This window comes from Colius striatus, chromosome 17 (genome assembly GCF_028858725.1).
Source record: "Colius striatus isolate bColStr4 chromosome 17, bColStr4.1.hap1, whole genome shotgun sequence".
Lineage (NCBI taxonomy): Eukaryota > Metazoa > Chordata > Aves > Coliiformes > Coliidae > Colius > Colius striatus.
This window is the reverse complement of record NC_084775.1, coordinates 16,426,995-16,440,087: the sequence shown is the minus strand read 5'-3', so window position 1 is coordinate 16,440,087 and position 13,093 is coordinate 16,426,995. Positions and strand designations below refer to the sequence as shown.

At 55.5% G+C, this 13,093-nt stretch overlaps 1 protein-coding gene across 6 annotated transcripts in view; it reads left to right on the top strand.

Annotated features, from left to right (window-relative positions):
• Nucleotides 1-13,093, top strand: part of MN1 (MN1 proto-oncogene, transcriptional regulator) — a 192,690-nt gene that overhangs the window by 89,993 nt on the left and 89,604 nt on the right. For all 6 annotated transcript variants that reach the window (XR_009819915.1, XR_009819914.1, XR_009819912.1 and 3 more), the window contains exon 2: nucleotides 2,798-3,006. The gene's annotated coding sequence lies outside the window, so the exon portion shown is untranslated. The remainder of the gene's footprint in view (nucleotides 1-2,797; nucleotides 3,007-13,093) is intronic.

Here is a 13,093-nt window from a genome sequence, read left to right as displayed (position 1 = left end):
CTGTTCATTTTTCAGGAAATGTAATCGGTCCAGACAAGACCTGCTGAATTGTGGCCTGCTTTGGCAGCCCGAGTGTGAAAGATTATGGATGGTCTCCGATTAGCTGTCTCTTTTTTAATCTAACATTGCAGGGGCCTAATTGCTTTGACTTTGACTAAAGAGAAGAGGGTTTTGGTGAGGGTGTTGTGGGGAGCTGTGCTCTTGTCTGTGCAGCTGCTAGGGCTGGGTCCCAGCCTGCCCTGTGCCACTGTGAGTCCACCTGCCTCTTCTCCTTGCTTCACCTTGCTCAAAGCTCTGTCTGGTTTTATCTCTTTGAAGCAAAGCCTGTATCACCCTCCGGGTCCCCTGTGGCACAGGGAGGGCTGGGATAAACGTGCCCGGTGTGATGGCAGGGGGAGGACAGGAGGCTGGTGATCAGGAATGAAAAAGGCTGTGAAGGAGGTGGCTGCAGGGTAGTGGGAGTCTGTCCTGCCCAGCACTCCCAGAGGGGTCCCTTCGAGCTCCTGCTCCCACCCTATGGCACAGGGGCTGCCCCAGGGGCTGTGGAAGGGGATGAGCAGCTCCCCATGACCCCGAGCTGCAGCTGGTGGGAAGGGGCTTCGAGCTTTGCCGGGGGTCTCATGCTGTCAGTGGCAGTGCCCAGGAGAGGCCAGGCTGTCTGGCTCCTCATCTCCTCCCTGCTGCCTCTAAACAAACTGAAAGGCGATTTCAGAGCAGGCAGCAGTGAATGAATTCTGTTTTTCTCAAGCATTTAGTGTTGCTTTCAGTTTGCTTTGATGATGTCTTCTCACAACTAGTGTAAACAGACTGCACAACGGGGAGCACTCACATGTGTACAAGAAGCTGCACATGAAAGACAGAGGCATCTTGAAAGCCATAATAACGCTCTGAGTGCCAGTTAAAGGATTTGTCACTAAGAGCACTTTACAGATAGAAAGAACTTATTAACTAGTGTGACTAACAGCTTGCAAGGTTTAATTGATGTGTGTTTGTTGTCCTTTTATCTCTCTCCCCCTCGTCTTCCTCTTGGCACTGATTCCAGCAGTTGCTGATGGAAGTGCAACAGCCTCTAAGCTGCCTGAATAGGTATCAGGAATAAAAGCCAGGCCCAGCCGTGCCCTGAGTGCCCCTGATCCTGAGCTGAGGCTGGGATGCCGTGGCCCAGGAGCTCGTCCCTGGCTGACTCCCCTTTAGGAACTGAGGCTAGGCTTATTTTCTTGCTCTGGGTTGTGTTATTCCTTCTGAAGTGACTCAGAGTTTTTGAAGATAAAGCTTCTCAATGCATGAATAGTATGGATAATTAATGTTTCTGCCAGACAGACTACTCATTGCAAGATTGATTGACTATTAAGGTCATAATGCAGAAGCCACCCACATGAAACAAACAGGCTAATGTTAGACTTCAGGTTAAGCCGAGAGTTGGTCAGCTGTCCACGGTCACAGTGGGGGCTTCCAGTCATCTGTCAACAAGTGATTGATTGATGTGGACACCTTCCAATCTTATTCTGATTATTCTCAGCAGCTTGCCTGGTGGCCATTTTTCAGGAGTTGGCAGCACTCAGACCTCCAAGACTCAGTGTGATGACTGCATGGGGGTTAACCCTTTCCTTTGATCTGAGATGTCTTTGTTACGGGCAACAACAGCAGCGCATAAGGGATGAGTTGTGTCTGTGAGCCCTGGTTATGGAACACACTGGGAAATCCCCTGAGTTCACAAGCAAAAACGGTGCTTTGACTTGCAGTTGTTTCTAATTGACTTGGCCCAGTAGAGCTGGGAGTGGGGATCGGCAGAGAATCCACCTGGAGCAGAGCAGATCCAGCTTTATAACCTGACTTCTTTACCATGCTGCCTTTTGTGGGCAGCTTAGTGTGCCACAGAGTAAACTATGTGCATCAAGGCCCCAGCAGCAGAAGGGCAACTTCTAATAGGTAGGATAGAGTTTGGTATTCAGAGGAAAACAAATACGGATTTGGATGTGCTTATTCTGGTGTGAGAGACAGCGAGTTAAAGGGGACTGTGCTGCTTTCAAGGACGGCTCCTGGTTCAGTGCGTTGGATTCACTGGGAGAAATTTGCTGCCTGGAAGCATTCTGTATGTGCACATGAAGATGGCTTAAATATATATCTCTGTAGTATTTTATGTACATGTTATACTTGGTGTGTGCCCACACACGTGCCAGTGGGAAAGTGAAATTACAATTCCATATGCTGTGCAGTGTGTGTTTATGGTACATAAACGTGTTCTAGGGTTCTTTTGGTTGCAGGCATGTACTGCAGATTCCCCTTTTCTTATACATTTTCCATCAGTTTTAGTTTAAGTGTTTTGGAGGGCCCTGATGCCTTGGCTTCACTTTGCTGTGTGCTTTCCATTCATGGTTTTAGCATTCATAATGTACCCTAAAAAGCCTGGCGCGGGGAAACGTCAAGAGTCCTTTCTCCTCCAAGAGTTACATTTTTATGTAGCTCAAGTGCATCATTGCATTTTTATGGTGCAGTCCAAGTGCTGTAAGGAGCAGAGCCGGCACAGAGCTGTTGTGCTCAAGAGTGCAACAGGAGAGCCGTGCTAAACTGCTGAGAGTGCTGGTGCATTGCCTGTGTGCCTCAGGGCCCCAGCGTGGCCTGGAGCCCTTCGTGGCCCCAGCAGTGTCATGGGAGATGCTGCAGCAGGCCCTGGCGAGCACCTCTTAATGTCAGCCTCTCCTGACCTAGCAGGGAGTGGGTATGGAGCCAGAGGGAGCTGGGCTTCTGTAACCACAGCTGAGTTTCGCTGATCCTGTCTGTTGCCCATCCCTTGCAGGTGGCGATTCATCCCAGAGTCCTGCAGACTGCCGGGGCAATGTCCCCACGCAGCACCATGACGGCCTCCTGCCGACTGCCCTCTGAGCTCCCGGCACCGTCCTCGTGGCTGGACAGCTTCCTGCTCAGAGCTGCTGCCCTGATCAGGCTCCCTGGCAGCGGCCCAGACCTGCACCTGAGCAAGCACCGCGCCCGGCACTGGCAGACCCGGTAAGCTCGCGGCGGGACCTGAGCATCGGCCAAGCCTTGCCCACAGGCAGGAGCACCATGGGCATGTGGGGGCAGAGAGGTCACATAAATCTTAACAGAGAGTTTAGAGGACTGTGAGAAACAAAGTGGGCTCTTGTCATAACAGAACCGCTGTGGCTGTGCTGGTTTCCTTGCTGTCACACTGTCCCATTGTCACTCCTGCCTGGCTCCAGGTCCTCCACTGTCCAGATCCTGGCAGCACATGGCCTCAGGGCCCTTGGTCAAGCTGGCAGGGCTGGTCAGTGTGGATCCAGTGGCATCACGGTGCCTCGGTGCTCCTCTTGTGATACCTGGTTTGCCATTCCATGGCCTGTGTTTCCTGTGGCTTGGGCATCTCCCCGGGGCTGCCTGCGCTGGGTCTGGAGCTGTGTCAGCTCCTGGTCCTCCAGCCAGTTGTGGTGTGGTGTGGCATCCAGATGCCCCCTGAGCAGCCCATGGACGGAACCTCCACCTTGCTGAGCAAAAGCACCGTGTGACAGCCTGTGAGCTCGTGGCTTTGCTGGTGTGGGCAAGGGCTGGGAGCAGGCAGCCTGGCCGTGCCTTCCCGAGTGCAAGCCTTGGTGTCCCATGGCGTGAGCACAGCCAGCATGGCCTTAGGGCTCCTCCTGAGGCAGCCTTGGTATAATAACACTGATGAAAAGCTGATTAATCCTTGTAAGTGAGCTGCAATAGCTTCCCTCTAGAACTGAAGAGATTACCACTGATTTGTCATCCTGATTGTTTCAAAGAGAGGTGCAATTAGTTGCTCTAATTTAGCTTCGCTTCTCACTGAGTGGCATGACAACTGAGATGTAATCAGTAGATCTGCACGCGATGGCAACCACTGATGGGTGCAGCTGTGCTTGCCACCATTTCACGTGCAGAGGATGGCTGCCAAAATGGTGGAGCCTCACGTGCTCGAGCTGGAGGGGCAGTGGGGCCGGCCTGTGCAGCACTGGGGTGTCTGTATTTGCAGCTGGCTGAGGGGGCAGCAGGGGAATGCTGCTGGAACAGCCGCCCACTGCGACTTGGGGATGGAGCTGGGCCGTGGCGAGGTCCCACGCTGCGTCTCAGCAGGGCTGCTGCAGGTTGTTCAGGAGGCTCTTGGGGAGACAGCCATGTGGTGGGTGTGAGCCGAGGCCCCGGGGTGACGGGCTGTGTTGGGTGTGGACGTGACTTGATGCTTAGTTTCATTTTTTTAAGAAAAAGAAAAAAAATGAAGGAAATGTTGTTTTTCTCCCTCTGGCTCCCCCAGCTCTTGTCCCTCTCCTTTGCTGGGTGCAGTAAAATCAATGCCAGGTTAGGGAGAAGGGTGGATATTGTGCTTGAGGCTTCCCCCTGTCTGGGAACTCGCTTTGCTTTGGAAAAGGTGCAAAGCTGCCATGGAAATGCAGCGCTTGTGGCGTGTCCCTCCTCAGCAGGCACAGCCCTGCAGCTCACTGCTCTGGGTCAGCAGCCAACCTCCCTCTGGGCAGAGAGGAGGCAACACATGGTATTTCAAAATGTGTCCATTTTCAGTGAAACAAATCACATAAAAATTCAATTCAAAGTGAACAAAATGGAAATGCTTTCAAAACAAACCCTGCCCGTGGCTATGTCTTGGTTGGAGCTGTCTCGCTTTCCTTTCATTCCCCTAGGAAAGCGTTTTGTTTTCGGAGCGAGCCGGCCATGCCTGCCCAGGAGAGGCTTCACGGGGCGGCTGGGAGCAGCTCTGCTGCTGGCCACGGGCACGGCCCAGCCCCGCGCAGCTGCTCGGCTCGTGTTGCGGCCAGGCCTGGCGCTGCCGGTGACACCGCAAGGTTGCGGCTCTCCCGGGCCCTGCAGCCCCTGCGCCTCGGCCCCGCTGCCTCATGCTGCCCAGGGACCCTGCGCCAGCCCCGGGACCCCGCACGTGGCGCTGCCCTGCCGGCGGCCCGCGGCTGAGCCTGGGCTGGGAGAGGCTGGCGTGGAGCCGGAGCTGCCCCTGTGTCGCTGAGCCTGGCTCGGCAGCCGGCCCCGCTCCCCCAGCGCAGTGTGCGGTGTGGGGGTCACCTGGGGAGGCCCCTGGGAGGGTTTGTGCTGCCAGTTGTTCACCATGGCCCCCTGCCTGGGGCTGTGCTGTGTCCCCTGCCCGGGGCGGCTGCGTGCAGCAAGTGCTTTTGGCGCGTGGTGGGCTCAGCGTGGCAGCCCCTGCGTGCCCGGTGCGGCGCTGCTCAGGGCCGGGGCCCGGCGGTGCGGCTGAAGCCGCTGCGGGGGGGAGCGTGCCGGGAGGGCGGCAGCGCTGCGGCTGGGCCCCGGCTCCCCGGCAGCAGCTCTCGCCCGTCCCGCTGCCACTCCTGCTGCCCGCGTTGTCGGTCAGTCCCGAGGGCAGCCGGGGTCTCAGCAGCGCCAGCTGGGCCGGGACGGACGAGTGCCAGTGGCCGGGATGCGTTCCCCTTGCCTTTCCTGGCTCGGGTCAAGGTTGGCCTCCGTGAACTGGCCGAGGGACTGTCTGGCACAGGGAGCAGCAGCAGGACATTTTCAGGTGCTCCTGCTCCTCTCTGCTAAATATAAGCCCCAGTAGGAAGCCTACCTCTTGCTAGTTTTATGTTTCTTGCCTCTGCCTCTGTGCTTCCTAAACCTGGCAGCAGGCCCAGCTGTCTCCAAGTCTAAGATGAAAATACCCTTGCAAATCCCACTCATAAAAATACCTGCTGTATTCCCAAAACATGCCTGAGATAGCTTCCAGAGAGGATGGGGAGCTAAAATAAGATGCATGAGCTCAGAGCCCCATTTTCCACTGGCCCCACGGTTCCCGTCGCTGCAGCACACCGCGCTATGGACTGAAATGGAAGTGCTGCAGTGTGAGGTGGCTTTAGCTGGGAACCGGACAAGCTGCAGCCCTCCTCAGAGCAGAACCTGCTGCAAGCTTCATGTGCACCAGCACAACCTTGTGCTCTGTGCTTCCAGGCTGGTTTGCACCAGGGTGAGCCCTTGCAGAGGTGGCACCAGCCGCCTGGGCCGGCTCCTGGCAGGGACACAGGCCCTGAACAGTGTCAGCCTACCTGGGAACCTAAATCTCAGCCTTTTCTTCTGAAATGCTCTGCTGCAGTCTGTGAATGTTTCCCAGATCTTTTCGCACTCGTGTATCTTTTTTCTCTTTAACAGCCCGCTGCTGCTATTTTGATGCCAAAGCATTTCCTGGATCAGACGCAGATGTCCCCACAGTCACGTCCTGCCATTGTCTCTGCTCGGCCACTCCAAACTGCTCGTGGAAGCAGAGGCACCGCTGGGTTTCCCTGGGTGTAGCAAGGCAGTGGCAGGGAGTGTGGCCGTCTGCTTGAGGAGGGCTGGGGCGGGCAGCAGGGCCTCTGGTTCCTCTGGGTGCCCAGGTCAGGGCTCTCACAGGACCCCCTGGATGGCTGTCAGGGGCACAGGGCGCTGAACACAGCCATCTGCTGGCACTGCTCACGTCAGAGATCCCTTCCTGTGCTTGCCAGGCTCCTGTTAAGGCAAGCAGGCTCTGCTTTTGCCCTTAAGGCTCTTTGGGGGAGGCTGCTCTGCACTGTGCAGCTCCAGAAGTCTTGGAGAGCTTTTGCTCCCCAAGGAGGGGTCACCTCAGCTGTGAGCTCAGTGGAGACGAAAAGCCCTTTTGGGCTCAACAGTGATGCTGATGGGCCCCAGGTGGCCCCTGTGTTCCCCCTGGGCACCGTTCCTGTGATAACATTATTGCTGGATTCTCCCATGGATGCTGGAGATGAGCTGTATTTGGCAGGGCAAAAGCTGTCCCCTCTCTTTGGACAATTACTTCCTGAATCTGGTTTAATACTGGGCTGGATGGCAACATTCAAAGTTAACCACTCCACTTGCATTGCCTTATATGTCAGCAAGTGCTACTTAATGATCTGTGAATGGAGGGAATGCTGGGAATGGGCCGGACCACGTGTGAAACATCTATCCGGAGTCTATAAATAATGCAGCCTCTTTATGCTTTGCACAGTTCCGAGCTTCATGGGAGGAGCATCTCCCTGCTATGACTGGGAGAGCCTGTAGGTGATTTGGGAATGAAACAAAGGCGATGAAATGCAAAGAGAGGGACCATTCAGTTTTTGCAATGCCCTGCAGATGTGCCTCAGCCATTTAGGGCCAGCTCCTGCACTGCCAGCAGTGCCCCATGGGCCCTGCCCACGTGTGCCAGGACATGGCCTCTGACACTGACCCTGCACCAACTGCCATAAAAACATCTGCAGGAGCAGGGCCCCTGCCTCCCCTCCTGTGACTCTCCCTCTCATCAGCCATTGCCATGGCCCCGGGGCTGCCGGCGGTGCTGGCACTGATGCCAGCTGCCCGGTGAGCTGCGCTGGCCCCAGCTGCAGGCTGTGGCTGGGAGCCCTCCCTGCCCTCGACTGCTCCTGTGGTGCTGGGCTCCTGCTTGCTCGCTGTTTCTGCTAAGGAAGAGACGTGCCAGTGGGGAAATAAGGGCAGGTTTCTGTTTGTTAGAGTTTTTGTCTGTTGGGTTTTCTGGGGCAGTGTGTGGGTTCCCTGTGTGTTTAGAAGCAGGCAGTTTGTGTTGGAAATGCCAGGCGTGGGCGGGCTGCACCAGCGTGGGTGGGAGTTGAACAGCCGTCACTGGACACACCAAGGCTGGCATCTGAGGCATGCTGACGGCCAAGGAACGCAGCTCATGCTGCCTGCCCTTCCCTGGCACTCGCCATGGCCATGTCCTACCTGCCAGCCAAGGTCGCCTGCCCCTGCCAGGCTGGTGCTGCTCCAGCCGCCGATGCCACGGCCAGTGCGGGTGCCTTCCTGGGCAGGGAGGAGTCACATGGATTTGATTAACTATGGGATACGTTTCTGTCAGAAGCAAGGGTCTGCTCTCGCTCTGCATCTCGTGAAATTTGCTGTCCGTGGCGCTGACAATGACACCTGTGTAATTAATAACTGCAAAGCAGGAGCGAGCTGGTGTTGCATCGGTGTGGCAATGATGAGGAGCAGCAGAGCCCGTCTCTGCGGCCCCGGTGTTATCTGGCACGGAGCAGGTGGAGCGGCCCCAGCGCGGGGGCTCGCTGCCGGGGCTGTGCCTGGCTTTTATTTTTAACACCCCGCTCCCAGGCGGTGACAAGCCTTTGCTAAGTGAGGTAATAGCCAATTGATTTTGTTCCGTTTTGCAGTGGGCAGTAATAAATCACACAGCTTGTCAGGGGGTGTTTCATGTTTTCAGTGAGAGTGTGCCAGCAATTAACCATCAGAAAGCTCTTGTGGCTCTGCTCTTGAAGACGTGGCTGCAGCCTGAAACTCAGGAATGTGGGGCCCTCCACCACCAAAACAGAGCGGCTGTGGCGGAGATTTACAGGGAGGTTTTATTTCCAAGCTCCAGAGTGGACAGAGTGGGAACTGATTGATGAGCAGGAGCGGCAGCCACCCCACTGAGGGGTGGGAAGGGTGGAGCTGCAGGGGACCCTTCCCCATCCCCCCCTGTCCCCCCATCCCACCATGCCTAGGTGACCCCCAGTGTCAAGACTGTGTCTGTCCTTCTGCCAGAGCTGCAGGGTCATGCGATGGGCACAGACTGAGTGGTGCTGCTGGGTGCATTCTGGCCCTGGCATTGCTGCCTGTGCCCAGCTCTGGGTGTGCAGGGCTGCTGTGCTGGGCCCCTTACAGAGATGCAGGGGGCATCTCGGGCTGTGCCCTGCTGGGGCCGGGTCCCTGCAGCCCTTGCCAGGCTCTTGGGGTTTGGCTGGGCTGCGGCATGCAGGGTGTCAGGCTGTGGGGTCAGCTGGGTCTCTGCAGCCTGCTCCTTTCCCTCTGGGCTCCTGCTTGATGATTCCCAGATGGTAATCGCTCTGCTTTTATTTCCCGTAACCTTTGTTACTCTGGGAAGGCAGAGCGGGAGTCAGCGATAGAGGCTGGGGTGAGGGACTGGCGGGGCAGGTCGGGACCCCGGGGGATAATGCTGGATTCAAAGCAAAGCCTTTCACAGACCTCATTTGCATTTGGAAATAAGGAGCGACTGCTTTGCATTCAGAGCTGGAGGCCTCTGGTCCCAGGGGGGAACAAACGGGAGCAAGTGGTCAATTGATCCCTGATCAGAATAAGGAAATTATCTGTGGGGTTACCGCTCTTCTGCTTTGTGTGGGGGGGCACCGGTGACAAAAGGGCCTCTCCTGCGGCCTGCCGGGCTGCTCGGTAGCCAGGGTTAGGCTCTAACTCTTTTTCTTGTTTCAACACTGTGAATAAAACATCCAGCAGCACAGGAGGAGGGGGGTGGGTGCAGACAAGCACCTCGAGCCGTGTCACTCCCAGTTAGATCAGAGCAGTGCTGTGCCGGCGCAGCAGAGCTGCCTCTCCCAAGGCCACGCTCTGCCGCTGCCCAGGACGTTGTGGCGCTGACACACTGCGGCTCCAGCCTCTGTCCTGGGGAAACTGATAAACAAAACACCACAGCAGCTCTGAAACGGGCTGGATGAGGTGCCCGAAGTCCCCTGCCAGTGCCTGAGAGCAGCAGCAGAGGAGCTCAGTTCCGTGCTGAGGCCGCATGCTGACCACCCTCTTTTCCCAGAGTTTGCAGAGAAAAGGCTCTCTCTGTGAGACCATGTGCCCATGCCAGTGGCTTGAGGCTCTCTCAGGGGCTTGGTGCTGGCTGTGGGGCCCACAGGGAGCCCAGGCAGAGCTGTGCGGGCAGCGGCTGGCTGGGACAGGGGACTGAGCTGCGTTTGCCGCTGGACAGTCGGGACAAGGCAGGAACTTTGCAAAGGCTGTTGTTATCTCCCCTTGTTCTGCTGTCCCACCGGGTACTGCCGTGCTGAGTGTTCTCCAGGTGCTCGTTATGTGCAATTACTTTTATTCTAAGAGGACTGAGATATAATAAATAGGTGACATTTTTTTAGCTGTTACCACTTTGCTTTTTTTCTGTGATTTTAAAGGAAGAAAATTAATTATGGGAGGTTTTGTTCCCCAATTTGCACAGCCATCTGCAGTGTGGTCTCACGCTGTGATTTCATGCTGAAACCTTCCTTGTCAGTGTGAGGGGATGACGTGCAGAGTGGCACTGCCCTGGTGCAGGGCTCTGCCTGTCTCCCGCAGAGGGTTTGCCACAAGGGCTGTGTGGATGGAGAGTGTTCCCCACCCCACGGTTCACCTCTGTGCTGCTGTGCATTATAAATCATTCTTCTGGGAACAAAGGGGCCAACATGCATGTATATGTGCCTGTACTTAGTGGCTGGAGAAGACCCTTGGGAAGGACTGTGCCACCTGTACCTCTTTCCCTGGGACCTGACTGCCCAGTAAGACCAATTTCCTCATTGACACCCATTGCTACAACCCTGTGACTCTGCTGGAGGTGCTGGTGCTGGCACCAAGGCACCAGCATCCCACCGTGTGAGCCCAGGCCTGTCTAGGAAAGGGAATGTATGTTTTCATGGAAATGCAGCTGAGATTTCATGGGTTTGTTATGGGTTAAAATTCCAGATTTGACTTTTTTGTCACGGGGCTTTGGCCAACAAAAGCCGTGGAGAAATCCCAGCGAGCGCGCGCCGGCTGCCACGCTGTGCCTGAGCTCAGCTCCTGTGCACAGGGGGTCACTCTGGCTTTCTTGGGGTCACCCCATTAGAAACAGGCTTCTAACACCGTGAGGTCCCCAGCACAGCTGCCCTATGGGGTGAGCGCTGGCAGCCCCACACAGCCTGGCCAGCAGGACCCATCCGTGGGGCCATGCACTGCATTGCACAGGACAGAAGGACAGTTGTTTTAAACCCTGCTCCGTGGGAGGCAGTGAAGGGGTGAGAAAGGCAGCTCCCCCTCCCCCCAGGCCCTCAGCATTTTTGTGATTTCATGGGAACTTGTAGGAAAAGAGTATGTGTTTCCTGCAGCGCTGGGAAGAGGAGCAGCGTTCACAAGGTTTGGCAGGAGAGTGGGATCTCATGTGCCCCAGGGAAGGTTCTGCTGCTGGAGAGGTACCTGCCTGCTTGGGGGGAACATAGCTCGTTGCAAAGGGGCTGGAGCAGAGTGGGTGCTGCACGTGTTGGTGTGAGGACAGAGAAATGCTGTAAGAGCCATTCAGGAGCAGCATGTCTGGGGCAGACCTGCATCTGTCTGCCTGGGTCACAACAGTGCCAGCAGCAGTGTGAGGAGTGACCGGAGGAAGCCTCTGGAGCACACTTGTACCTGGGTCTCTTTCCAGAGCTGGAGTGTGCCAAATGCCCTTATGGCAAGCTGTGGGGCTGGCAGAGGCAACCTGAGCCGGTGATTGCACTGCCTGGGCTGAGGGCTCACATGCCATCCAGCCCACACGTCTCTGTATGGCTGCAGGATGAAAATACCATTGAAAGGGGAAAGATGAAGCTGATTTGATGTCTGGCGTTACTAGGTATCGAGGCAGTTGATGAGCCCAGTTATACATCTCTGTTACACCTTCTGTGGGCTTTTCTCATCTGCACCCTGCTTCCAGTTTATTTTTTCCATCCTTGCTTTTCTTTTCTGACATCTGAAATGACTTCTTTGTTACATGATTAATGTGCCTTGTGAACTTGCAGCCTGCAGAGTTATGCATTGCTGGGAGCTGCATGGGAGCCAGAGGCAAGGGATGCTCTGTCTCCAGCTCCAGCAGTTCTTTCTCTTGCAGACTTCAGGGCAGAAAAAGATTCTGTCTCCATTGGACTCTATTTATTTCCACAGTGTGAGACTGATGAGGGGTGACACAGCTCACATGAGTCCAGGTAATGCCTCTTATGGCAGCAAGTGACCCAGAAACTTCCTGGAAAAGTACAGCCAAGGAAATAGCCCCCCCGGAGTCAGTCGGGGTGTTTGCAGGCGGTAGCTGTCTCTTGAGTGTTGGTGCCTGCTGTGATCGGGGAGAGCAGGAGTGTTTCCCTGGCAGTCTGGTCCTAGGCAGCACCTGCAAAGTCTGGTCACAGACAGTCTCCTGGAGCAGATCTCTTGAGAAGTCTGAAATGTTTTTATATATCTGCAAGAAGCTGGTAATTTTCTTACTTGTTTCATAAATATCTGCACAATGGAGCTGTGAAGCAGCCCTGGGCTCTCCTGTGCCTCAGGGGCAGAGCTTCCTGCAGTGTTGTCAGCAGAAGTGGAAGGCTGGTGCCAGAGGAGGTGGGGGCACGGCAGCATGCAGGGGGCTACCATGGGCTGGGGGCTACCATGGGGATCATACTGCTGCAAGGAGGAGGATGCTCAGTTCCCAGTGCCACTGCTCAGGACAAGAACTGTCACCACAGTCAGTAGTGCACCTCTTAACAAAGTTGTTTCTGCAAGTGTCCTCCCCTTTGGCACACACGTGGGGCTGTCTTGTAGGCACCCAGGGGGACAGAGACCCCTCGTCAGACAGGCAGCATGGGGCAGACCACAGCTCTGATCTTGCACCACCAACACTACCTTGCAGAAAATAGATGGAGATTGAGCACAAACCTCTCCACCTGAAATCCAGAAACATTCAGTCTCTTTTCACCATAGTTGTCAAACAAAGCCTGTGCATCTAAGGCAGAGCACAGGGAACCCTGGAGCCCGTTCCTAGTGTGAAGGCTGATGCCAGGGGTATTTCAGACATTTGCATTTCCCGGTGGAGGATGTTCTTACACCATCTAAAGTCAGGGATGGACTTTCTAGAGGCAGCTTGTGCTGGCCACAGTGGCATTTGGCTCAACAATCCGCACAAGACACAGTAAACAACATATTTTAAAGAAATGGAACACAACTGCAGGGCTCGGCAGCGCCTGTCCACAGCCACACCACGTGTCAGCTTGGCTGACATGTTTTGACCATCACTGCAATGCTCTCGGTGACCGAGGGCTGCTGCCAGCCCTCCACAAACAGAGCGAGAGCTGAGACCCCGAGCAGCTTGTTGGCCACAGCCCCCCCCCAGCAGGCAGCTCTGAGTGAGGGGGGATCTGCAGGAGAGGGCTGTGCAGCTCTGAGGAGCCGGTACAAAGCACACTGACAATCTTTCGAGCTACGTTTCTGAATCATTGCTGCACATGTCTTGTTTCTATAAAAAGAAACCAAGGACAGATTTGAAATCGTCAATGTCTTCTTTGTCCAGCTAAAATGAAAGATCTTCCCCATCCTTGCTGTCTGTGCTACAGAGGAGGAATGTGTGGGG